At 34.2% G+C, this 26,879-nt stretch overlaps 1 protein-coding gene across 1 annotated transcript in view; it reads right to left on the bottom strand.

Annotated features, from left to right (window-relative positions):
* The window catches only part of LOC131078253 (UPF0481 protein At3g47200-like), a 249,428-nt gene that overhangs the window by 114,051 nt on the left and 108,498 nt on the right, over positions 1-26,879 (bottom strand). Inside the window, exon 3 of the mRNA XM_058015913.1 lies at positions 25,217-25,272. The gene's annotated coding sequence lies outside the window, so the exon portion shown is untranslated. The remainder of the gene's footprint in view (positions 1-25,216; positions 25,273-26,879) is intronic.

Raw genomic sequence — 26,879 nt, 5'->3', positions numbered from 1 at the left:
AGACTCCCAGTTTTGGGAAGAGAAAATGGGCATTCGATATCCCGGTAGGGAGGCAACTCAAACAATCAATTGCTACATTAGGTAGTCAAAGAGATGACAAAGTGTGGGGTTACTTTAAAACATTTCAAAAAGCTATGAATTCTAGAATGAGGGTTCCAAAGTATATTGTTGAGAAGTATTCAACTGAGATATTCTTCATGGTCAAGAAAGATGAATCTTTGATGGAAGTTGTAAATCCTTGGAAGATTTGGATTGAGGAAATGGGCTATGAAGTTGATGCACAGATTCTTGATTCTTATGCACAAATGCTAATTGATGCACCGATAGATGAATCTATAAAAAAATTTGGCACTGCTAAGCAGAAGAAGCAAGAGGTTGAAATTGAGTTCAACCAAAAGAAGAGAGAGAAGCAAGAGAGCAAGGAAAGTAAGTTTGTTGAAAAAGTTTCACAAGACATCAGAGCATTGATTGATGTTGTCTCAGAGAAAGGCAAGAAGAGGGAAGAACCAGAAATATTCATTGAGCCTATTGCAGCTGATTCTGGATCTGAGGATGACACACCCTTGGTATTTAAAAGGGTATTGAGGAGGAAAACTGAAGAGACCAAGGAAGAAGCTAAGAAGCAACCGGTCAGGAAAGTTATTATCAGGGTACTGGCATAGAAAAGAGCACCAAAAGAAACACCTTCAGCCCCATCCGGTACTGGAAGGAGAAAGAAGAAGGATGACATTGATCTTGCAATTGAATCTGGTAATGTAACTATTATTCCACCAAAGACTTGTGCAGCGTTAGTTGATGACATTACTAAAGATGGTATGTTAAAGAATGTACAGTTTTATTATGAACATCTAGATAATGATGAACAAAGAGAAGTAGAGGAATCGGTTTTGTTGTATTTTGATATTTATAAGAAAGCCTTGTTAGAAATTGAAGAACAAATACCGACATAGTTGTGTGACATGTTAGATGCTATAAGATTATTAGCAATACAAGAGGACAGACATATAAAGATTCAAGAGTTGTTATCTATTTGTGTTTCTATTGCTCCAGAGGAGATGGACAAGACACTTGAGGTTGCAAATAGAAAAATATTTAACAACAAGCATAGAATAATCACTTATGTTGTGTAGAGTCAATGAGATAATCAGGGAGACACACAAGGCATGGGTTAAGTTCTTTGAAGAGAACCATGGGTTTTTATATGTCACCGAAACCTAACATAGATATTGTAGACATCTCGGTTGAAGGGAAAGGTAAAGGTATTATGGGTACTTAACCCTCAATTATGAAAAACATTAAGATAGTAGAATTGAGCCCCTAATAGATACAAATATACAGGGAAATGTTTAGATACCAGTAGGTACAGAGAGTGTAAAGGTTGATAATGTACAGGTTACTAATTTTGATGACAATAGTCCTCTGGATCAAATTGTACAAGATGAGGTTACAGTTCCTAGGGAGGAACCGACAGTTACTGAGATTGCACCAAGTGGCGAAGCCACCAATGCAAGTGATGAAGCTATAAAGGTTAAACCATCAAAAGAGGAGAAGAAAGGGGAATCTGGTAGGGAACTGATAGTGAGTCCATCATTGTTTTCAATTGACACCTTGCAGGCTGAAATGAAAAGCATAACCGAAATGAGTTCTACTGAACTCATGATGATGGTTGCACAGAAAATGATGAAGGAGGGATCTATGGATAAAGGTGTTATTGAGCAGTCCATCACTATTTTGCATAGATTAGTCCTGGAGTGCAAGTTTGACAAAGAAGTGAGCCCATCCAAAAAGATTAAGACAATCACATAACACATTTCAAAGGATTTTCAGTCTTTGCAGCAAATATCAAACTGACAAGCACTGGAGAGATTTACATAGGCAAAGAGAGATACATTTGATCAAATGATTGAGTCTAAGAGGAAGGAGATTACTGAAAAGTTGAAATTAATAGATAATGCATTGAGGCAGTGTACTAATATCTATAGGGTATGCTCTAACACAGATTTACTTAGAGCTGAGACAGATAAAAAGATTAAGGATATTTAGGAGGAGATTGCAGGTATAGCCAATTCTTTTGATGGATTGAATTCATTGACAACATCTATTGATGGTCAGATTTTGTTTTTGGAAGCCCAAGTTTTTGCTCTTGAGAAGGAAAAAGATAAAATCATAAGGAGAGCCAGAAGTCTTAGAGGTTTGGTGATTCCTCGGTTGGATTAATTAAGTGTACATAAGAAGGAGTGTATAGATATGGCTGGTAAACCCACACTGGCAAAACTTAATGAGAAAGAGTCATTTGCCCATATGCTAAATGGACTTGTATCTATTTCCGCCACTTTCAAATCTGGTTGGGATACCTATCTAGAGCTTTTGGAGAAGGCCTATCCGGATATTTTCAAATACATTCAGCTCTGGTAAGGTATTTTGGGACATATTCATTGTATAATCTTTCTTTCTTCGTCCCGGTTTTTGGTACATTTTGGTATTTTTGATGGAATTGATGTCAAAGGGGGAGAGATATTGATGTGAAAAAGAAAAAGGGAGTTGTATACATTAGGGGGAGTATAGGTGAAAAATATTCAGGAGGCATGGAGTATTTTCTATTGATAGATATTCAGCTCAGGGGGAGTAGATTCAGGATGAAACCGACAGATGGAAACCATGATCATTTTTCACATGAGTGATGCCATCAATGCCAAAGGGGGAGATCGTTGGCAATTGACACTCAATTGGTTGGTTTCACTATGTTGTCATTGATGGCAACATGGAAACTTGTTCCGACTTCATATTTTGATTCAGTTGTATACCGGTAGGCACTTCACACACACTTCATCGGCACCGGCAGGTTGGATAGATTTCTATGATTACCGGCAATGCAAGCCGACATGGTTTAGAATTAGTTTATCGATATTGGAGGCCGACATCTTTTGGATCCGACATCGGCATTTTTTTTTTATATTTGTGTATCTATGTTATCTAGCCGACATGTATATTCATATTGTAATTATCTTTGTAACCTGACATAAGGCATGATGAATTGTAAAGGGTTAGTTGGTTAGATCATTTTGTGATATGGAAGGATAGGAGAATGTGATAATGTTTTGTAATGCAAATTTTATGTAAAGGCCTTAAGGTTCCAAACCAGAATAGACAAAACTTCAACTGGAACTGTATTTAGGCATAGAAGATGCTATCTTTGCAGTTCAATTATTTCTCTTGATTGTAGTCTAGATTTGTATGTAGTCAGTGAGGCTAATTTTGTGATTGAGCAGTGTGCTCTAGGCTATAAGCCTTCCTGCAAGTGCAGGCCCCTATATTTTGTAATATCTCTTCATATGGACAGTGGATTGATATTGTGGGTCACAAATCCCACCGTGGTTTTTCCTCTTTGAGGTTTTTCACGTATAATTATGTGTGTTATGGTATTCATTTGTGTGATCGTCTTATTGGTTGCTTTACTTCTTTCAATTCTATATGTACCGGTATATCGGTTGGTGAATGCATGTTTTATTATGGTCAAAATTGATCATCCAAGTAGAACACTGATTCACCTCCCCCCTCCCCCCTCTCAGTGTTCTTGGATTCCAACACTTTTTTCATGCGTTTCTATAGTAGATTATGTGTTTAACACAACTCGTCCCTAACATTGAGACTAATATTTAGGTGGGGTGGGGAGGGGGGGGGGAATCTGAAAACTTCAGAGTTTCATCTTCTATAGTGTTGTAGAATCAACTCAAATCTAATTTGACATTGACTTGGACATTGATATAAAACCTTAGACTAAAAATTAATTAGTCCTATAAACCTTTTCAATATCAAAACTGTTAAGAAGATAAACATGGTTGAACGAGAAAACAATTAATTGATTACCAAAACTTTAAATAAGTTTTATTGACAATTGCATGGTTGAAAATTAAATAAGTACAAAAATTAGTTGACCATTCTTATCTCTTGCAAAAATAAGATATTATTAGAAATCATCTAGATATTAAAGCAAAGAGAATAGAAGTAATCTCGTGGCAGATCAAAGGTGAAGGACATATGATTAAGTCCTATCTTCTCCACACAAAATGAAGTGTCCTGGGTCAAATTTCGATAGGCTTCAATGATTACAAACACTGCTTCCATATTTGTTTTCCATACAGTCATTTTCATAACCTCAACAATTCAAAGCAATGTTTCCACATTTTTGATGTGCAACAACCCAATACACAATTTCTACACTCTAACTGAAAGTCTTACTTGTAAAACTTAATAAAGATTATTCTTACTCTTTACTAAATAAATCAGAAGACTTCACTAAGAAAAGACTTTGCAACGACTGTCAGATATTTACTATGGTTCTGTTGTGTACGACTTCACTTACAATAAGTTGAACAATTAGAATGATATTATAAGGGAGGATTTAGTAGTTGATTACTCTAATTTTGTATTTTTCAAAATTTTACTTAAAAGTTCAAATTATTTCCAATATTTTTACAATACTTTATTTGGTACATGTCCTTCTTATAACTATGGTTTCAAGGCCACATCGTCAAATATGATGCCACATCAACATGCGTTTTGTCAAAGTGCCCAAAACATCCCTAAAAAGGTGAGGGCAATAATTGTGTCAAATTCACAATTTTTAATTGTAAAAATTTTTAATTCAAAAATTATTTTGCTAGGGGGGTTTCCCCCCCACGCCTTTGTACCGCCACTATAGGTTTGTCTGCAGGTCCTGTCATCGTGCTCCTGCTTTGTCATATTCACAAACTATAGACCCTATACTTACCATCTCTGACGCTGCTTGTACATCTCCCAACCACTTATCCTCACAACGACAATTTTGACTGGTCCTTTGTTTGCTTCACGGCCAACCCTACAACCGTCGATAGCTCTGAAGTCCTATCCAGCATCAACATCCTCCCACCGGCATTTTCTTTTTCCACTTTTTTCGAAAATGCTCCCTCCTGCCCGTAGTTTTCTCTGGTGGCGACATTCACCGACAGCACCTCCCGACCCCTTCTTACCTTAGCAACTCCTCCGTGTGACCAATTAGAGCCGCCACGTGGCCCTTTTCTATTTGTCAAGCACCACCACAGTGTCTAGCGATATTCATTCATTTGTCTGCCTTTGATTACTCAGGGCCAGTAGTACTACCACATCTGTGCTCGTACCCTTAGTCACCGTAAGGTTTGCCACGATTTTTGCCACTCAGACCGCTACACTATCGGTACGGATATATAGTCATTGACACACAGTCAATGACATGCAAGTGACACATCATCATACAGTGTACACATCAGTAGTACATGCAGTTCATCCATACACACAGTCAGCAAGACATGTCAGCATTACGGTCTACCACATCAGTAGCCGAGTAAGTCATATGTACATCTATTTCACCTTAAAAACCTAATTGGATTTTGACACGTGTCACAGTTCGTACGGTATGGACAGCCATGCAGGGGGTTTGACAGTTTTGTGATGGTTCGACAATCATCAAATTTAAGACAATGAAGTGCTGACATCATCCTGCATCAACACTTTTTTAGAAATTTTTGGAGCTCCTCTCCAATGAGCTTTTTGGTTTTGTAGTCCGACTTCAAGAGCTCATAACTTGCTCATTTTAACTCCTTTTTTTGGTGCAATTTTTTTTATTTGGGTTATTTTTTCGTGCTCTTCACAGTGGTGGTGTTATTTTTTAATTTTAATAAACAAATTTTCACAATTTTCAGTTTTTCATGACTGTACCTATCCAATCCTTAATTTTGCAACTTCAAAGGCTTTGTTGGGGTCATACGACCTCCTTTTCAAGTGGCATTTTTGAAAAAGTGCATAATTTTTCATCTAATTTCATAATCTGCCATCAGTTTGCAATTATTTTGAGTAGAAATTGTACTTTCAGTATTTGGTCTTATTTGCCCTATTTGGTACTTGTATTTTTCTTAGATTTTAGTTTAGAACACTTCCAGTATTTTTTGGGGTCTCTTATAGCCTATTTAAGGCAATTGTAAAATTGAAATCAAAAGTCCACTTTGGCCTTCTTTACAAGTGGCCCATTATACACACTAAGAATAAAGTGTCAAATCATCCTTTTTTTAGGGGGGAAGGGGGCAAAGGGGGAGTGTTCTTTATTGAGTGAATTAGTGGGGGTGTCTTTTGTGATTGTGCCTCTCTTTATCTTGTGATCTTTCATTTTGTTGCTATGGGTTCTCCTAAATTTCCACTTTTAACTCCACATAACTATGTTTCATGGACAAATGATTAACTCACTATATTGATGGAACTATAACTGCACCATTTGATCATAATGCTCATATGTAATGGTTCACTAAAAATATTATGGCTATTGGCACATTAAGGAAATACATATCAAAGGATCTCATCTTTCACATTGACAAGTGTAAAATAGTTATGGAAGCATGGGATGTCTTGGGAAAATTGTATCGTCAAATTGATGAGATTAGAGGCTATCAGCTTGACAATGATCTCACCATGTTAGATCCCAAGAAATTTGATACAATCCAAGATTATGTTACTAAGGCAAATGAGCTAAGAGCGCAGCTGAAGGATTGTGGCATTGATAAGATGGATGCATAGTTGGTCTACAACCTTTTGGGAAAGCTTCCATCAGAGTATGCAGCATTTGTTTCTATCTTCCAAACCCATCGCTTGATAGTGGGTATTTCCTTCACTATGCCTGCATTTGATGCAATCATAAAAATGTTGATGTTGGAGCAATCTAAGTTGTTGAGCATGGGGATTCTCAGATTTTCAAAGTCGCAAGCTTTGGTGGCTAATAAAAGTAATCAAGAGAATCAAGGAAAAGATTCCAATAAGAAGCAGAATAAGTCTAAGCCTAAGACACAACAAGATAAAGCACAATATTCCTCTCCACAATACAATGATTCTACTTCCTCCCCTCAAGGCAAATCATATAAGGAGAGGTTTTGTTCATATTGCAAAAAAATTGGTCATGATGAGCATCATTGCTACACTAAGCAAATTGATGTGTTGATCAACATCCTCAAGAAGAACAACATTCATTTACCATCCACTTATAAGAAGGATTCATCTCCTTCCCCTTCCTCATAGTCAAAAGGTAAGGGACAAGCTCTTTGAGCTACTACAAGTCATGATTCAAGGAGATGGCTTCTAGATTTACGGGCTTCTCATCATATGGCATCTTCGCAGTCTATGTTCTCTTCATTTGAGCCTTGCACCTTGCCACAAATTTTGATGGGAAATCATACATACATGGATTTGATTGGAAAATCAACTATTGTCATTGGGGATAACTCCTTCAACAATGTGTTGTGTGTACCCCATTTGATAAATAATCTTCTTTCCATCTATCAAATCACTCATGGGGTAACAAAGAAAACTGTGGACTTCACACCTAATTCAATTATCATTAGAGACTTGGAGAGTGGAGCTATCATTTTTACAGGGGTGGTTGATCATGCATCTCAGTTGTATTCCTTTGTAGATTTTAATCCTATTGATGAGGATGATTCTTCATATGTTGATCACACTTATTGTGATGATTCATATTTTGAGGAGAACTTTGGGTACTTGAACTTGTGTATTCTCACATGTGACCCCATTCTTGTGCCTTGTATTTCATCTCCTCCTATTTATATCACACCACCTATTGCACCTGATGATGCAGTTATTGCAATAGTTTTGCCTTCTTATGATTCAGCGTAGCAGGATATACCTTGCCTTCCAACTTCAGATCATTGGGATGACTACTTGACAGACATTGCAGGTTTATTTGTGGAGTCCTACATTGTAGATTTGGGAGACATCATTGATGGCATTCACCTTCTATTTGATGAAGATGATCCTTCTTCAATTGTTGTGAGGGAAAAATCTGACCCTCTTGTGGATTGTCTACATGATCATTCTTTCGAGGTTGACATGGTCGTGGATTTTTATGTACAACACTTGGAGGGGGTGTCTTTATCCTTAGAGGAGACATGTGAGTCTTTGGATCTTGTTCTACATTCATCTCCACTAGATCTTGGAGTGCCTTTTTCAGCAGTGTGGATCAGTACACCACCTTTGGACAGGGTAACTTTCAGCATCGACATGGGGACACTTAAGTAGTTTTCAAAAACTTCATTCATCATGTGTTTTTTTCCTACGTCTTCCCTTCATGATTGGGGAGTCTTCAAGGATACACCTTTGGTTTTGTTTCTTCCTAAGGGGAGGAATGTTGTTCAATGTTCATGGAGCAGTTTCTTCATTCACTTTTGAGATTCTACCATTGGTGTAGATTCTACATTGAGGGGAGGCTATGTAATGCCCCTCTAACTTGGTATAAATAATGAGGTATCATGAAACTCAAACTTTAACATGGAGGAAAACAAGCAAGTGTATTTGATATCTTAGTTAATATTGATGATGTTAAAACATTTATAGGATAACTATTTGATTGCTATCCAATATTAACAAAATTGTTTATAGTATTCATTAGGAGGATTAAAAAGGCAAGCAAATAATTATTTTAAAATTATTAATTAATGATTAAATTGATTCTGAATGTTTTCTAATATTTAATTAATTTTTAAAATTATAAATTAAGAAATTATAATAATAAATAAATATATAATATTATATTTAGAAAACTTATATATGTGTATATATGTAATAAATCAAAACTAATTAATATATTGTAAAGATTTTTATGAATTTAAATAAAACTTAGTTTATTCATATTTTAACAATAAATAAATAAGGAAAGAAGTTTTATTAAGAAGCTTTCGTCTGTTTTAATAAGGAAAGTAAAAATAAAATTAAATAAGAAAGTTCAAAAAGTAATTTCTTTCTTTAAAAGTTTTAGAACTTAAGTTCTCGAAAAGCATGGGATTTCTTTTAAGGAAAGTTAACCTTTTGAGGGGAGGACTACCGTAAGTTTCTTTAAAAAAAAATAAAAAAATCTTGGAAAACGGAACTGGAAAAACTTCAGAAAGGAGATAGTATGGATATTTTCCTGTATTTTAGTAAGGGTTTCGTTAAGTTTTGTGCGTTCCGTAAATATTTGGAAAATTTCAAAAGCTCTTTGCAGATAGAGTTTTTTTTGAGATAAATTTTTTTTTGAGATTTGAGATGGGCAGAGAAAGAATAGAACTGAAGAAAATAGAGAAAACAACAGCGAGGCATGTCACTTTCTCGAAGTGGAGGAAGGGTTTAATAAAAAAGGCGAAGTAACTTTCCATTATGTGCGACGCCGATGTCGGGCTTATTAGTTTTTTTGCTCTTCGAGTACTCGAATTCCACATGCAATTTGCGACTCTCAAAGGAGAAGAAAGATCAATCAATGAGATCACGTCTTTTTGAAGTATTTTGTCAAACACATCACGTAAGTAGTCTGCAATCCCAAAATTTTCACATCATGTTAAGTTTGCAATAGGATAAGAGTTCTCGTTTTGTTTTGCATACAATATCATTTCATCATTATTTTGTTTTGCATTTTATTAAAATAATTTGTAGAAAATTGTGATGGTTTCAGAATTTATTTACGTCGTAAATAAAGAGAAAGAACATGAATTGGTATGCCTTTAGAATATGGTGATTAGTCCCTTAATAGAAGTGAACAAAATTGGTAAATGATTAATTTGGGTGTTTATTAAAGAAAGCATTATTATTCTATAGCTAGTTTTGTAATTTTTTAATTTTTTTTAATTCAATTACTAGTTTAGTGCCTTTTGGATTATAAATAAAGTCCAAAAGACTAATAGTGGAAGATTATTATATATTTTAAAGAACATTAAGTTATCAATGTCTATTAGAGGTTATTAGTGGAATGGCTTAGAGTTTTACTTGCTAAGCAATGGCAATGAATTCTAATTATTGACATAATCTCTATAGAGTTCACATTCCCAACAAGGACGCACCATAAGCATTTCATAATACAATTAGTGATATCATATTCATGTACTTCTTGATAGTCTTAGTCAAACTTTTCTTCAATCTTGTGAAATCATCATTGGTTAAATGCTAACATTATGATAATAATATATATATGATTGCTTTAGTTATAATACTAAATTTGTATTCTTAGTATAAGAAAAACATATATACATATTATGATTAGAAAACTTTTGTTTCCATGAAATAGTGAAATGGAATATTTTATTCCAAAGGTTGTTATAGAGTTAATATTACGAGGGAATCTAGACTGTTAAGTTGACTTTGGTTTTTTTAATTTATTTGATGAATCTTTAAAGTACAATTGTTATGATTTTGGGATTTTTTGAATATTGATATGTTAACACACACACACACACACACACACATAAAAGGACCTTAGAAAGTTTAGATTAGGAATTAAGCTTGCCAAGTTAAGACCACCTAGGCACCGCCTAGCATTATATTTTGTTTGTTGTTGAAAGATAGCCTAGTTGGACAATCATAAATTATTTGTCAATTTGTATCAAGGATATCTTGTGGAAAAGAAAATATTTCATTACCGTAGTTTTAGTGTCATTTTTGCATCATAACTTGAGATTTAATAGAGAATCGTGGGATTTTGGTAAAATGAATCTTGCTTAGAAATCATTAGATTCTTTCTTTGGACAAATTGAATAAGTGATGCTCTCTCCTTAAATTAGGTATAGTTGTGATATAATGACTCATATTTCAGTGAATTATATATCCAGAAATGATCTATGCTATGATTCTTTCTATTGGATTATACTATATGGCACATGCATGTTATTACTTGAATTGTCTTTGAAGTAGTTCATTTCCTTTGATTATGATTGGGTTTTCCTTTGGGATGTTGATTATGGTCTAACAGTTAAGGATGACACTAATTTGAGATCTACCTATATAACTTAAGAAATTTGTCCAATCCATATGTTTGTCATTATAGTTGGGTGTATCCTACCAAAATCATACTGATGTGTATCTCTATTGAATCATGATAGAAGGACCTTGCATGTTCACGAGTTAAGGAATCCGTCTCCGTTCAGCCTAATAGTAGCAAATGTTTTAAACAATAGGTTGTTACTTGTAAATATTTTATATTTGATTTGGCCATGGAATGTCTACTTGTGGTGCCTCCATGTGAGATGTTATTTGATCTTAGAACAACATTACTTGTTTATTTATTCCTTGTCTATTGAATGGTTATTAAAGTTACTCAATAGGGTCAGATATGTCTCTTGTGCATTGATCTCATGTTGTATATAACATATGATTGGAGCTTATATACTATACCTGATCCATATAAGTGTATTATTTCAAGTATAATTATAGGTATTCCCATGTGTGATTAATCTTTTTATCTTAAGATTCGTCTCTGTTTCACCTAAGTGGGTGATAGCCAACGAGAGAACTATCTAGGGTATGAGGCCCTAGAAAGGGTTGCGTACCCGCTCTTGTTATAATTTTTTAAGTCAAACTACGAAGTCTTTGTGGATTCACATAGGCAAGGCCATCTGTGATGAGCCCCCAAGACTGTAGGTCTAGCTCTTAGGTCTGTCTCTTTTGAGTTGTCTGGTCTTGACACTCATTCTATGTTATATGTTTACTGTTGTCAAATCATTGGTAGATGTTTGATCTAGTAAAGTTATTGTATGTTTTAACCTTTTGAACATATATCTAACATGTGATAGATATAATGTGTGAATCTAGTAGTGTAGGCTTGAGTGCAGGAATGTGCGGCAGGTTGAGACATGTGATGTACCGAAAAGTGAAATCTCAGGTATGAGGTGACTGGTTTGTTAGTTCATTGTTGTTTTAATCAGAATTTAATATGTTACAGTGTGTATAATCACAATCTTTTAGTAATTTTGTAATGTGATAGTTCTAAAAAAAATTGTTGCTACTTTTAGTGATGTTTCCTTGAGTAAAAGTGGGCATTACAGGCTACTTGGTATCTTTTTCTTCTCTCATATCAAGGGGACTTTTTCCTCGCATGGGGTTTTGTCCTTTACATGCATGAATTATGAAGAATGTTATAATAATGCTTTCCATCAAGGGATCCTAGCAAGATGTTGCAGTTCTTACCATGTCTACAAGTATACCTTGGGAGATAAGGTTAGGATAACCCATCCATCTCAAGTCACATATCTTATGTATACATGGTATGGTATATAATTGACATAATCTTATTGTGGGAGTTAAAACAACATCTAGCTAGATATTGAGTGAAAAAATATAGCGAGATGCATTTTTTTTTTACAATGAATAAGATAATATATGTGTTGGTTTTCTAACAGAGGTTCAAAAAAATAACTTGTTTCACAAGCATAAGTAAAAGGTCTTATTTGTTAAATAGGTCTAGGAAAGCATTGATATCACCCTTAATCCATCTTCGTAACTACTAAGATCAATATATGACCGTCTACATGATATGAGAGAAATGTAAATCTTTGATAACTACTAAGATCTTACTTGTTAAAAAGTCTACAAAAGTATTGATATTACCAATTATTTATCTTCATGATCATCTACCACATATGACCTTGCTCTACATGATAAGAATGAAAAATGAAATCTTTAATAATCACCTTGGTGTATATCTTGTAAATCCCTAGGTGGAAATATTAAATATGATTGGGTAATTATGAAGGATTGGAATTTCTAACATATGTTATATGTATAGATCCTAGAGCACATTATAAGATCCCTGACTTCTGTTGACAACTCTTCCACAATCTATTTGTAAATGGTACGCAAAACTATAATTTAGTTATACGCCTAGCCTCCTCCTTAGTGCGGGCAGAAGACAAAGGGGGCTACCTACTTTTAAAAATTCTTACATTTCGGAAACCCTTCACATAAAAAAGAAGACTGCTAAAAAAATATACTAAATAACATAAACTAAATAGCCTGAGAAGTTTGTCTGTGTTTAAAAAGCATTCTCTTTAAAACAATTGATTATCATTGTTAGTGACATTTTTCCCCATTCATTATATCATTCTCCATCGACGTGTCCCCCTATTTAATGTTGTTTCCTAAAAAGGGACGACCCAGTATAGGGGAACAGAAGATCCTCCCTTAAATCCATCGGCCCATCCAACAAACACCAAATTTCTTACATCCTTCAAAGTTGCATTCTACAGTACATTATTTTAAACAAAATCTGTTCAATACACTTTTCTTCTTTAGAGTTATAGATTACTTAAAAAATATAATATGAAAAAACATAAATTCGATTTACTTTCTAACTTGTAAGCTAACGCAGCAAACTACATCAATCATTTATTATTTCAAATTGCTTCTTAAAACTTAAATATTATAAAATTATTAAATATAAGGTTAATTGAAATACATTAGACATCAATCAATTCATTAAAATTATTTAGCGTAATCTTAAAAATTGGAAATGCAGACGTGCTAGATCCATGACGGTTGATGGGATAGGCACATTTTTTGTGGATACAAAATACACAGTACGGTTCCCTTCGCTTTCGTCTCCACACTAGCAACTGGGGGAAAATTGAAACAAATTGTGGTTGTCATTTTGGCATTACATTAAATAAAGATTCGAATTGTATTTGATTAAATAACTATAGAAGGCATTAATAAAGCAAAAATTCGAATATTTGTTAGGTTATGTGCCGGTGAATTTCTTTTTTCCTGTAAACAATGCTATAGACGTTAAACATGTTAAAAAATGATCATTTTAAATAATTTAGTTTTTGTTTAAATGACATTCACACGAATTATTTTGTTTTTAGAAGGAATCTTATAGAGTTTTAAGATTTGAATCGTGACTAAACCAGTCAAAGTAAAAAGTCATAATTTGACAAACTATGTGGCTTTGAAAAAGTTTTCCGGCTGCTGCATATGTGCTTGTCTGGATACAAGCAATGTTTATTTTCAAAACTTATGGGTGCATTGCGAAAATAAAATATGTTACAGAATTTAAAATATTTGTTGTAATAAAGGAGGTTTAGGTTTTTAATGACATGAATGAATTCTCCGTCAAGGCCTTGGGATTTGATTTTCCATTGAGACTCACATTTCCACAAGAGTTTGTTGGCCCTATACAGGTGGTAGTCTACTCACGAAGTCTTTTTGGATTTTCTCATAATCTGTTTTTGCATTTATTCTTAATTCTAATATAAATAAGTTATGTGGAGGTTTGGGCCTCTCCTAGTTTAATCTATTCAGAAATCTAGTATAAATAGGAAAGATATCTGTTAGTTTCTTCAACTACTGTCCATCCCTTAGGCCGGTAGGGATGATGCTCTAGTATCAATTGTAATGTCCCCTTTTGAGATTGCCCTTCGAGTGCTTGTAATGATTTCTCCTTTATAGTTTATTGGTGATATAGTCACCACCCTTCATTGCTACCTTTTAGAATAATTTATTATTTCCCAATTGTTCTCTCTTGGATGTCCTCCTCAAATGGAACCTTCACTTTATATCTTCCAATGCGAGGGAGAGTCACACCTCTTCATCATGTCTTCCCTTTGCAATGGTCACAACCTTTCACAACTACCACTATTCAAAAGAGTCTCATCCCCTCATAATTTTTGCCTTTGAAAAGTCACTTCCTTATTATCTTCTCGTTAATCCTTCCTTATGCTCTATTCTTTCTTCCTCTCTTCATTCCATTATTTGATTTATGCATGCACTCTTTTGTATTAAACTTAGAATCTAAATTCATATTTCCCCCTTTTCATATTAATTGCTTACTCTTTTTATATCTTCATATCTCATTGATAATAGACATCTCTTTGGAAAGAGATATCTATTCAAAAGGGTCATGTCTCCTCATTGTTGTCTAATTATTAAGATCAGATCTACATTTCTAATTAATTAAAATTCCCCCTTCAAATAAAGTTCTCTTCTCCCTTTCATACCTCAATCCTACGAGCACTTCATAGAGACTCTCAACATTACATCTACGAATGTTGATTTGAAATTTCCAAAGTTGTGCACCAAACTCCTACAACAGGATCGCTGGAAACAATAGCTTGGTAGCGATACCACTTCGTCCTCCTTACAGCAAGCATTTGTAGCCAAATCCTTTCACAAGGATAAATAAAAATCTCAACCATCTCAATCCTCTCAGCATAAGGGCTCCAACCAGTCATAAGAAGGTTCAAAGAAGAAGAAGGTTCAATGCAATTATTGTAACAAATATGGTCATTTGATTAAGGATTGTCGCAATCGCATAGTTTTTGAACATCGGAAGCAAGGGGGTCTCAAACTAAAGCTAATGTCGCTGAGCACACAGAGCAGAAAGAGTCTGCCCTTTACACCTTCATGACTAAAAAACCTACAAACCACATGAAATCTTCTGCTTGGTATATTGATTCTGGTGTTTCTCAACATTTCACTCACAGGCATGATTGGTTTACAGAATTCTCTCCCTATAGAGATTCAATTATTTTTGGAGGAGGTGAAGAGTATACTATTGTCGACAAGGGCAACATTCAGATACAATCTGGTGGGAAGAATCTCATATTCCTCAATGTATACTATGTTACTGGCATGGAACTAAACCTTCTCTCTGTGAATCAGATTATGTGGCATTCTCCTTACCTTGATATCATCTTCAGTGCACATAAGTGTTTGATTGTTGATCGTGTGACATGCACTACAGTTGTTGTTGGTATTGAGTATCATGGTCTTTACATACTTGTGGATACAGGTGATTCTCTTGAGCATGCCTTCGCAACAAAATCCTCCTCTATCACTTGACTATGGCATCAACGATATGGTCACTTGACCATTCATTACCTTGCTCAACTTGTTCAAGAAGATTTAGTACATTGCCTACCTGATATTCAAACTCAGAATCAGTGAGTTTGTGAAGCTTTTTAGGCTAGGAAGTAGCACAAGACACCGTTCAAGGATGGTGACTCATGCCAAGTATCTAAGGTACTACAGCTGGTCCACACTGATGTATATGATCCAATGAATACTCCTTTTGTTACTAGGTGTAGGTATTAATTACTTTTTGTTGATGATTTCAGTCATAAGATGTGGGTGTACTTTCTTAAACAAAAATCAGATGTGTATCCTATATTTCAAAAATTTAAGGCCTTGGTAGAAAAAGAGTCTGGTTGTTCTATTATTACTCTTAGGTTTGTTAATGGGGGGAGTTTTGTTCTACTGTTTTCTCCACTTTCTGTGATACACATGGCATAAAGCGTCAGTTATCGACACCCTACACCCCTCAGCAAAATGATGTTTGTAGAATGTTGCAACTGCACCATTACAAAAATGGCTAGTTCTATGTTGGAACATAGAAATGTTCCTAAGAAGTATTGGGTAGAAGCAATGTTTACTATGGTCTATTCCTTAATAGGTCTCCCAGTCATGTTGTTAAGGGGAAGACACCTAAGGAAGCATGGACTGGTCGCAAACCCAGGATCAACCATCTAAAAGTTTTTGGATCTCTCGCATATGTTTGGATTCCAGATGCCAGAGTCATAAGCTTATTTTTAAAAGAAACAATGGCAACCATAAGGCCTACCGGTTGATTGATGTAGACACTGATCCTCTCATCTTCGGTCATGATGTTGTCTTTGATGAAGATCAAGGACCATTTTAGCTTTCCTCATCCGAGCAAAATTTTGTGGATCAGGCTTTGAAGGCTTCTGATTTAGGTGTTTGTCTTCCATTTGGTTCACCTAATGGGAGGGAAGATGCAAATTTTGTATTTGATGATGCACTACTTGAATTTCCTTTGAATGATGCTAATCTTGCACCTGTTCTAGATCCTCTTCCACCTCCAACTCCCCTTGTTCCTCCTTCATCTAATGTTGGCACTTCTACTCTCTGGCCTAAATGGTGGCCTAAGACCATCAGTGATCTTCGTCCTAATGAGCTCATTGAGGGTAGATCTTCCAAAAATAAGGGCAAGCAGCAAACTACAGTTTACTTTGCTCTCATGGCAAACATTCATAGTATTTATGAGCCTCAAACCTATATAAAAGAAAAAGGGATTCCAGAGTGAGAACAAGCAATGGACTCTGAATACAAGAGCCTTCTAAAGAACAACATCTAGGTTCTCTCTGATCTTCCTCTACGAGATAAGCCCATTAGCTACAAATGTGTGTACAAAGTCAAGTATCATGCAAATGGTACTTTAGATAAATACAAGGCCAAATTAGTTGCTCAAGGATTCACATAGCGAGAGGGCATTGATTATGATGAGACATTTGCTCCTACTGCCAAGATGAGTACCATTCGTCTTCTTCTCGCTATAGCAACTCAATTTGGATGGAAAGTCCATCAGATGGATGTTAAGAGTGCCTTTCTCAACAGTGAGTGGCAAGAAGTGTACATAACGTACCCTCCTGGTCTCAAGGTTCCTGGAAAAGAACATCAAGTATGTAGACTCGTTAAAGCACTCTATGGACTCAAATAGGCTCCTCAAGCATGTTACATCAAGAGTGATCAGTACTTGGTTTCTCATGGTTTTAAATGTAGCCCTTCTGACAATAATTTGTATATTAAACACTTTGGTAATGATATTCTCTTTCTTGTTGTCTGTGAGGATGATTTGATCATTATTGGCAATTCAACACATTTGATTGCAAAAATCAAACAGGACCTGTGCAAGGATTTTTATATGACAGATTTGGGGCTTCTCTATTATTATTTGCGTGGTTGAGGTTTGGCAGATTAATAGAAGAATTTTTATTTCTCAGTCTAAGTATTCCAAGAACTTTCTTGACAGATTTTGAATGCAAGATTGCAAACCTACTTCCACACCTATGGAGAGATGACTGAAGTTGTCAACCAAGTCTAATTCTCCTTTTGTAGATGAAACACAATTCAGGCAACTAGTGGACAGTCTCATCTATCTTGCTCCTACTAAACCTAATCTCAGTTTTGCAGTGAGCTACATTTCACGCTTCATGATAGTCCCCAAGGCTGATCATTGGGTAGCAGCGAAGAGTGTGTTGCATTATGTGAAGGGCACCTCTGATTATGGACTTCTTTACACTAAGAGTCATGATCCTAGACTCAGTGGGCTCACAAAATCAAATTGGGCAGGTTTGGTTGATGATAGGAAATCAACTTCTGGATATGTGTTCAGTTTGGGATCTAGTGCAGTCACATGGATTAGTAAAAAGCAATAGGTAGTGGCTCTCTCCTTGCCAAAACAAAGTATCGAGGAGAAATTAAGGCAACATGTGAGGTAGTTTGGCTTCGTCGGATGCTTGTGGATATGCAGATATCTCAAGTAGGTCCGAATCCCTTGTTCTATGATAATTAGGGAGTGCTCAAACTTGCCAAAAATCTCGTCTTCCAAGAAAGAACCAAGCATGTGGAAACTCATTATCACTTCATCAAAAATCTTGTTAAAAATGGATCAATTCAATTGTTGTATGTTCCAATAGTGGAGCAGACAACAAATATTCTCACCAAGTCACCCAGTCCAAATAAGTTTGTCAAATTCAAGGGGCAACTCGGTCTCGTTGATAGATTGAGCATTAAGGGAGGGTATTAAGATTATATTTTCTAAGTTAATAGTTAATTATTAATGCTCAATTGTGTAATATATTGTATTTTACAAACTTTCTATTTTGTAAATCTTTGTAATCTATTTATTGAACGTTCTTGCTTGTTAATATAACAATTATTTTTTACCAATTACGTTTTTGTAATAATAGCATATTTCTTGTTCGCAAACTTTAAGATATCTAATTGTGTGTTGGAGTCGTAATTAAATTTCCTTGTAATGTATATTGCTCCCATCTCATCCAATTTTTCCTTTTTATGTAGTTCTCCATTTAAGTTTCTAATATATAGCTCCCAATCTTGTTATACTGGATTACATTTTGGACTGCTCATTCTTCATTCCCTCAAAACCGTGTAATAGCTATTTGGGATCAATCAATTGCAATTAAGATTATAGATTCAATCAACAGATTTTTTTTTAAGGTGGTCATAATTCTACTAACATAGTAGTAATGAATCAATTTTGCCTTGCTATTTCTCTATTTGCTTTAAAAATTCACACATTTTTAAAAAAATTCTATTAATTCACATAAATTTGTTGATGTTAAAAAGGAAATCAACTTCAATTGTTGATTTATTCTTAAATGGGTTGGATATTTAACATTAACGATTATAAATTTATTTTAGACCCTTACATAATACTATATCAATCAATTTTTTTAAATGGGCTATTTTATTTCAATAAAAAAATAGTATATTTTATATGTTTAGGTCAATATAAATTAGGCACTAGTGTTGCATTATATTAAAACATAACTTTATTACAAAAAATTTAAATCTGAATCATCAACCTTTTAAAAAAGATTATTCTCTCTTATTATTCCTTTTCTTATTAATAATCTCTTAAAAGTAACAACAAATAATATAATAGAATGAAAAATATCTTTAAAAATATAATTATATCAAAATAAAAAACCAATGAAAAATATCTTTAAAAATATAATTATATCAAAATAAAAAACCAATGAGCAATTTTATTACAAGAAAATTACAATTATTATTAATATTTTTAAGACTTGCAACTATTATTTCTTGTATATAACAAATTTACGCATTTAAAATTATTTTAATACATTATGTGTATTATAATAAAGAAATGGTTTCATTATTATATTATCTCATATCATATTTGTTTTGAAGCATATATAAGGATTATCTATTATATTTTCGTATTATCTATTATATAAGCTTAGGAGAAAGGTTTCTCATTGGACCCATCGTTGGTTGTCTTCTGCAGCTAGATTGACTCTTCTTAAATCTGTCATCCAGGCCCTTCCCATCTACAGGTGCTTTGTTCAAGCGGCTCCTATGTATTTCCTTAAGGAATTTGATGCTCTTTCTCGTCAATTTCTTTGGAGCGGTAATTTATTGTCTTCAAAATGGAGCCTTGTTAAGTGGGAATTGGTGTGTAGACCTAAGCAGGAAGGGGGTCTTGGTTTACGCTCTGCTATTTTGAATGGAAAAGCTCTTGCTGCTAAGCTTTACTGGCACTGGTGCACCCATCAGCACCAGTTATGGGCTCGTATTCTTAACCTTAAATATCTTCGGGGTGTTGCTTCTTTTGAGGTCCCTCGCTATCCTCTGGAGGGGGGTGGTTCTATGATCTGGCATACTTTGAAAGTGGGGGTGCAGTTGATTAAGGATGCTCTTTTTTGGATCTGTCATTCGGGTTCACAGGCTCTTTTTTGGTCAGATTCCTGGGATGGTCACCCTCCTATTCTTTCTTCTTTTCCTCATCTCCAGCCTCTGTTTGAGGTTTTTAGCGCAGCTGGCTGGGATACTGTGGAGCATTATAAGGTGGCACAACATGATGGTTTGGTTCTTCGGTTTCGTTGGAAGCACCCTTCTGAGTGGCCTCTAGGAGGGTCTGAGGGGGATAGGCGTGAGCTTTCCCAACTTTTGGCTTCCCGTGCTTGTAATTCTTTGAGAGGAACTGATGTTTTGGCTTGGGAAGGTTCAGACTTGTCCGGAAAGTACTCTGTGGTTGCTGGTTATAAACAGATTGGTAGGCAGTTGTTTGGGGACATTGAGGTCCCTTGGTGGAAGCATGTTTGGCACAAGTTGTCATGGCCCAAGTGCAACTTCTTTATGTGGTTAGTGGCCCAAAATCGGTGTCTCACTTGGGATAATTTATGTAAGCGTGGTTTTCAAGGCCCTTCTATGTGTGTTTTGTGTCAAGGTTGTGAAGAGAGTGTATCCCATATCTTCTTCCAATGCTCCTATGCTAGGGAGATTTGGCACTTCTGGTGGGGAGTGTGGAATACGACCTGCTGGCATGTTTCCTCTTTGGTGGAATTTTGGGAACGATGGGGAAGGGCCCCTGTTTCTACTTCCTTTCTCCAGGCTGCTTGGGCCATTGGGCCTTCCTTTATTATCTGGAATCTTTGGTTGGAGAGGAATAGGCGGATCTTTCAAGATTTGCAGCTGATGGCTCCTCACCTTTGGAGGAAAATTTTACACTCCTTAGGGGAAACTATTGCGGCTAAGTGTGATATGACTATGCGGGTGGACCCTCAGGATGTTGATTGTTGTAATCGTCTTCATCTTCCTCCTCCGCAACGACAACTCATGCGTAACAGGTGTAGGCATCCTACCCCAAAGGTGAATAGGGAGGGAAGATGGTCCCCTCCTCCCTTGGGAGTCCTAAAAATCAACTCGGATGGCTCTTCTCGTGGTAATCCTGGTCATGCTAGCATTGGAGGTGTGGGCCGTGATAGCTCAGGGGATGTTCAGTTTATTTTCTCTGAGTATAAGGGTCTTCATACGAATAATCTTATGGAGGCTCAGGCTATTTTAGTGGCCTTGGAGTGGGCCAGTCAGTTGGGTTGGCGAAGGATCATATGTGAGTCTGACTCCCAGGTTGTGGTGAACTTACTGAAAAGGCAGTATATGGATAATGTGAGCTGGCAGCTGGCTCTGATTGTTGAACAAATTCTCACTCTCTGTGCATCTCTGGAGCATGTTACTTTCAACCATATTCCCCGTGAATGGAATGGTGTGGCTGATTGCTTGGCTAAATGGGCTTCCGATCATATGCATGATTGGAATTTGGTGGATCGGGGCCATCTGCTCCCGGATTTGTCTCATCAATTGGATCACTTGGTTGATCTTGATAGGGCCATTTAATGGCCTTGCTTTGTAATGTCTCCTTGGTTTAATAATATTTTTACCCCTTTATGTTAAAAATTATTATTTGTTTTTATTATTATATTAATATTTTATATTTTTGTATTTGTGCAATAAAAATATTATATTATTATTTTTATAATTTCAAAAGTTACGAAAAATATTTTTAAAAGTTAGCTTGTACCCATAAAAATAACCACTTTGCCTACATGTAAAAGAAAAATCTCCACAATCATCATTTGCTTAATTTTAAAATGGCAACCGAGAGATGAGAAGAAAGAGAAAGAGAGATAGATATATGATTTAATAGTGATGATAATTTATATTATGTCATAATAAACATATGGCAAGAAAAAGATAGGTGGATTTTTCAACTCCACTTTCGAGGTAATCAATTTCTGCCCTTTATTTATAATTTTTTCAATATAAAAATTATTATTTAATGTGTATTACTATAATAAATATTTTATTATATTTTAGCAAGTATACCAAGAGGCAGGGGGGTTGTGTGTATTTTATTATATTTTACCAAGATTACCAAGAGACGAGGGTACTTGAAGACTCTGGTATCGATGCTGGTACAACTGATTTTCAAAATTAGGAGACTGGTGTACTTGGAGATGCCATTTTTTTCAAATATAATTTAATAATTTCCACAAAATATCATGGCAGAGAACTTTGAAAACAAAAACAGTGGTAAAATTTAACATTAACTTTAAAATTGAAATTAAAATTGCTTATATTGCTGATACCATAAATAGTCTAAATTGTTTTGTGAAAGTAAGGTAATATTGAAATTTAAATTGCTTATATTGTTGATTAAATAACAAAGATAATTTCTCTTTAGACTATTACAATGATAAGAAATCAATCATCTTAAAAAGACGACATTATCAATAGATGAGATAATTATAACTTTGCATGGATTTTTGTCTTTCTATGAAATAATTTCCCCATTAGTCAATTTTTGGCTTGAAAACTTTGGAGATAGCAAAAGATGACAACCAAAAGAGCCCTATGCGTCAAGAAGTTTTCGGAGATATCTCTATCTCAGGAGACAAGTCTCCTCGTAAAAGTGTATTTTAGCTATTTATATATATTTTTAATATTCCTAAATTATATATGATTTAAACACAAATTAAAATAAATTATGAAAACAAATCAATTTTAAAAATATCACTCTTATGTCTTCCTTTTGAACCTATGTCCTTTTGAATTCTTATAAATTAACTTAAATAGTATTGTATTAAGATAAATAGTATTGTATTAGCTAGCCATGAAATGGTAATCACCTATTTTATATATATATATGTGTTTTATGTATAAATGTAGTAACATTAATATTAGTTTCACTTTTTCTTTTTCATTTAATTTAAATATATTTTTGTAGTTTTCTAATAATTAAAAATAATATTAAAATTTAATGGTACAAGTTTAATAAAAAATTTAAATGAAAAATAATATTAAAATTTGAATTAATGATACAAGTTAATAAAATATTTAATGGAAAATAATATTAAAATTTAAATATATAAAAAATTTAATGAAAATAATACTAAAATTTTATAATCCAAACATTTGAAGAAATATAAAATCCAAATTTTATGTTAAGAAAGAATATTAAAAATTTTTATAATAATTTTAAGAAAATAACTTTAATTTTATGCTAATTAAAAAAAGGCCACCACCCCTAAACCTAATTCCTTAATATACATTCTATATTTACTTTAATAAATATTAAAAAATAAAGTATAAATTTATTGTTGGGGGAATTTATTGTCGCAGTTTTTAGGAAAAAGCAAACTGTTCGAAAGACATGTTTAAAAAGTGATTTTGTTGGGGATTTGTAAGGACTTTTAAACTCTCCAACTCTAGGTTTCAAGACTTTCAGGATCAGTTCATGAAGAATGACTTAAGACCTGCTCGATAAAAAAAGTAAAGGCAATTCTATCCTAAACCCTAAACAATGATTCATGTATTTAGTGGCGGTTTATGTGACAAGTTACCAATGAATGGCTATGGACAGGCATAAGTGGCGGATATTGTCATTTCAGAATAACAGTAAATTCACATGTATCCCAGCGTCTGAAAATTTACAGACAGGGTCGAAGTTAATCGCATTCACAAGTGAAAGACTTAGTACGTAGATTATGTCGAATCACTCATCAATTCTATAAAGAGGGGATTTTAAAAAGATTTTGGGAAAGAGGAATGGCACCTGCAACTTAAGAGAGACTGCCGACATTTGATACTCTTTCTAAACTATGGATGATTTTTTTTATTTTTTTAGATATAGTCTTTTTGTTACAATCTACTATAACATGTTGAATAACTGCATATTTTAGCTCTTGGTGTTATATTACCGTTGTTATAGCTGCCATGTTGCTGTAACTGCTGTTACAATGTATTCTATATTTCTTAATCCAAGGAAAAATAAGTGCTATTACCGTGTCATTGGGCTGAGTATTATGAACAAGGGAAAGGGGAATCAATTTGTAGAGAGATGCAATAATTTCAATTCAAGCCCACTCTACAATAGACTTTAGAGACAAAGATTCATAAGAGGAAGAATGGTTCTTTCTTTAGAAAAAACTATTGATTAGGGAAGAACCCTAAGGATCTTACAATGAAAACATGAAAACAATCTAAAATATGGAGTCCATTGAGAATCGCCTAAAGTCTACCTTGTCCTAACTAACCTAGGCTACAGAATTGCTAAAGAGGGCTTGTTGGTGACTACTGTCCACTTCAGTAAGATCCCTAACATTTTTCATGTGTTTCTGCAGTAGATTATGTGTTTAACACAACTCATCCCTAAAATCGAGACTAATCTCTAGGTGGGGGAGCCAATCTGAAAACTTCAGAGTTTCATCTTCTATGGTGTAGTAGAATCAACCCAAATCTAATTTGACATTGACTTGGCCATTGACATAAAACCTTAGACTAAAAATTAATTAGTCCTGTAAACCTTTTTAATATCAAAACTGTTAAGGAGATAAACATGGTTGAACGAGAAAACAATTAATAGATTACCAAAGCTTTAAATAAGTTTTATTGACAATAGCATGGTTGAAAATTAAATAAGTAAAAAAATTAGTTGATCATTCTTATATCTAGCAAAAAAATGATATTATTAGAAACCATCTAGATATTAAAGCAAAGAGAATAGAAGTAGTCTCATGGCAGATCAGAAGTGAAGGATCTATGGGAAGTCCTATCTTCACCACATAAAATGAAGTGTCCTAGAGTCAAATTTCGATAGGCTTCAACGAAGACAAACACTGCTTCCGCATTTGTTCTCCATACAATCATTTTCATAACCTCAACAGTTCTAAACAATGTTTTCACAGTTTTGATGTGCAACAGCCCAATACGCTATTTATACACTGTTTTCTGAAAGTCCTACTTCAGATTCAGCCTTTTGATCTAACGTTTACCTTTGATGTTCGTTTCTGAGATTGTTTGTTTTGTTTGAGGTTTCTACGCTTATTTAGAACTAGCCTTAATGATAGATTCACTGGAAATATGTTGTTAATGTATTAAAATTATGGACTGAAGTATAAACAAGTATGGCCGCAATAGACTAATAAATCAGTGACAGCACTGAAAGGCGATTATGGAAAAGAAATCAGACTTGTATAGTTTGAAGGAAAGGGCTTACCAGAAGACAGTCACAAATTGAAGCTGTTATGACTCAGGGGCCTTGATGCGTATGAGCTGCAATCACAGATGACAATATTGTAACGAATAAGTATATTAAATAGCCAAAGCAAAACCCGAACATAACTTAGTCTCTAAGTCATGACATGTATGCCCAGAAGCGTTTACTCACAGTTTCTGCTGTAAACCTCCTTACCCAAATTCAAAGTTTGTAAGGAAATACTTCATCTATTTCGAAGGAAGATTATCTCTTACTACATAAAGCAGAAGGCTTCCGAGAAAAAGACCATACAGTCTATTACTTTCAGAATGTGTTTGAAAGAAAGAATTTACGAGAAAAAAGTCACAAATTGAAGCTGTTATGACTCTGAGGGCTTGGTGCTCATAAGCTGCAGCAAGCAAAGTTTACAATATTCTAATGAATAAGAAAAATAAAGAGCTAAACCAAAATCCGAACATTACCGAGTCTCAAAGTCGTGTATATTTCTACCATACCTAGCGTTTACCAATGAAGTTTCTTGTGTAAACCTCCTCCTTACCCAAACTCACAGTGTATAAGAGAATACTTCACCTACTTGTAAAACTTGACGAAGATTATTCTTAAACTTCGCTGAGTACTTCATCAACTTCATCTACTCCATAAAGCAGAAGGCTTCGTTGAGTAAAGACTCCCGCAAGGACCGTCAGATGTTCATTATGATTCTGCTGTGCACAACTAGATAAGTGTTGTCATTTTGGGATTCGTAGCGTCGAAGTCTTTCTTTTCTGAGCTCGTGACTTTCTCATCCAAACATCAATGGCAATTTTTTGTAATCCCGATGCCATTGGGAGGAATTCTGAGTCATCCTGATGGCAAGTTTGAATGATATTTTGACAAAACAACTTCAAAAATATTAATTTGCCTCTGCTAGTAAGTGGGTGAGGCTTAACCGTACAAAAACATGTCAAATCAATCAGGGCTTTCAGGCGTAGGAGCAGTTCAGGACGGCACTGGCTATGCAGCCCCATAAACCACACCTCCTCTTTCACCGCTTCCGATGCCACCGTACGCGCAGTTCATGGGCAGAAACATGGCAGAAACAGTACCATCCGTGGTACAGTTTAAAAAATAAAAAAATTCTTGATTAAAAACTTTTTAATTTAACATTTTATATTTCTTTTTGTTTGGAAATTTATTTTTTTAAACTAATTTTAAGATTACATATAATAATATATTAAACTATATAGTATAGTTATAATATATATGTACACAAAAAAAATTATAAATAGTAAAAATTAATTAGATATTTATTATAAATTACCAAATCTATAAAATTAAAATAATACAATATTATATATGTGAAAAATATTGGTTATTCAAATCAATATATAATAGACAATAATATTAATTATAGAAAAATAATATAACTATAAAAAATAATAAAAAATAAACATATTAAAAATATAAATATTTAATGTTAAAAATAATTATATTTATCAAAAACATAACATTATTAAAAAATACAAATATGTAATGTCAAAAATAATTAATAAACATTATTATTTTGGTTTTAAATACAAAATTTTTAAAAATATATATTTATTTAAAAATTTATATTATTTACTTGTATATATTTTTTAAAGTCAAATAATATTATAAATAAAATTTATATTTAATATATATC

This window comes from Cryptomeria japonica, chromosome 7, assembly GCF_030272615.1.
Source record: "Cryptomeria japonica chromosome 7, Sugi_1.0, whole genome shotgun sequence".
Classification (NCBI taxonomy): domain Eukaryota; kingdom Viridiplantae; phylum Streptophyta; class Pinopsida; order Cupressales; family Cupressaceae; genus Cryptomeria; species Cryptomeria japonica.
Note: the sequence above shows the minus strand (reverse complement) of the source record. Positions and strands in the feature narration are given on the sequence as shown.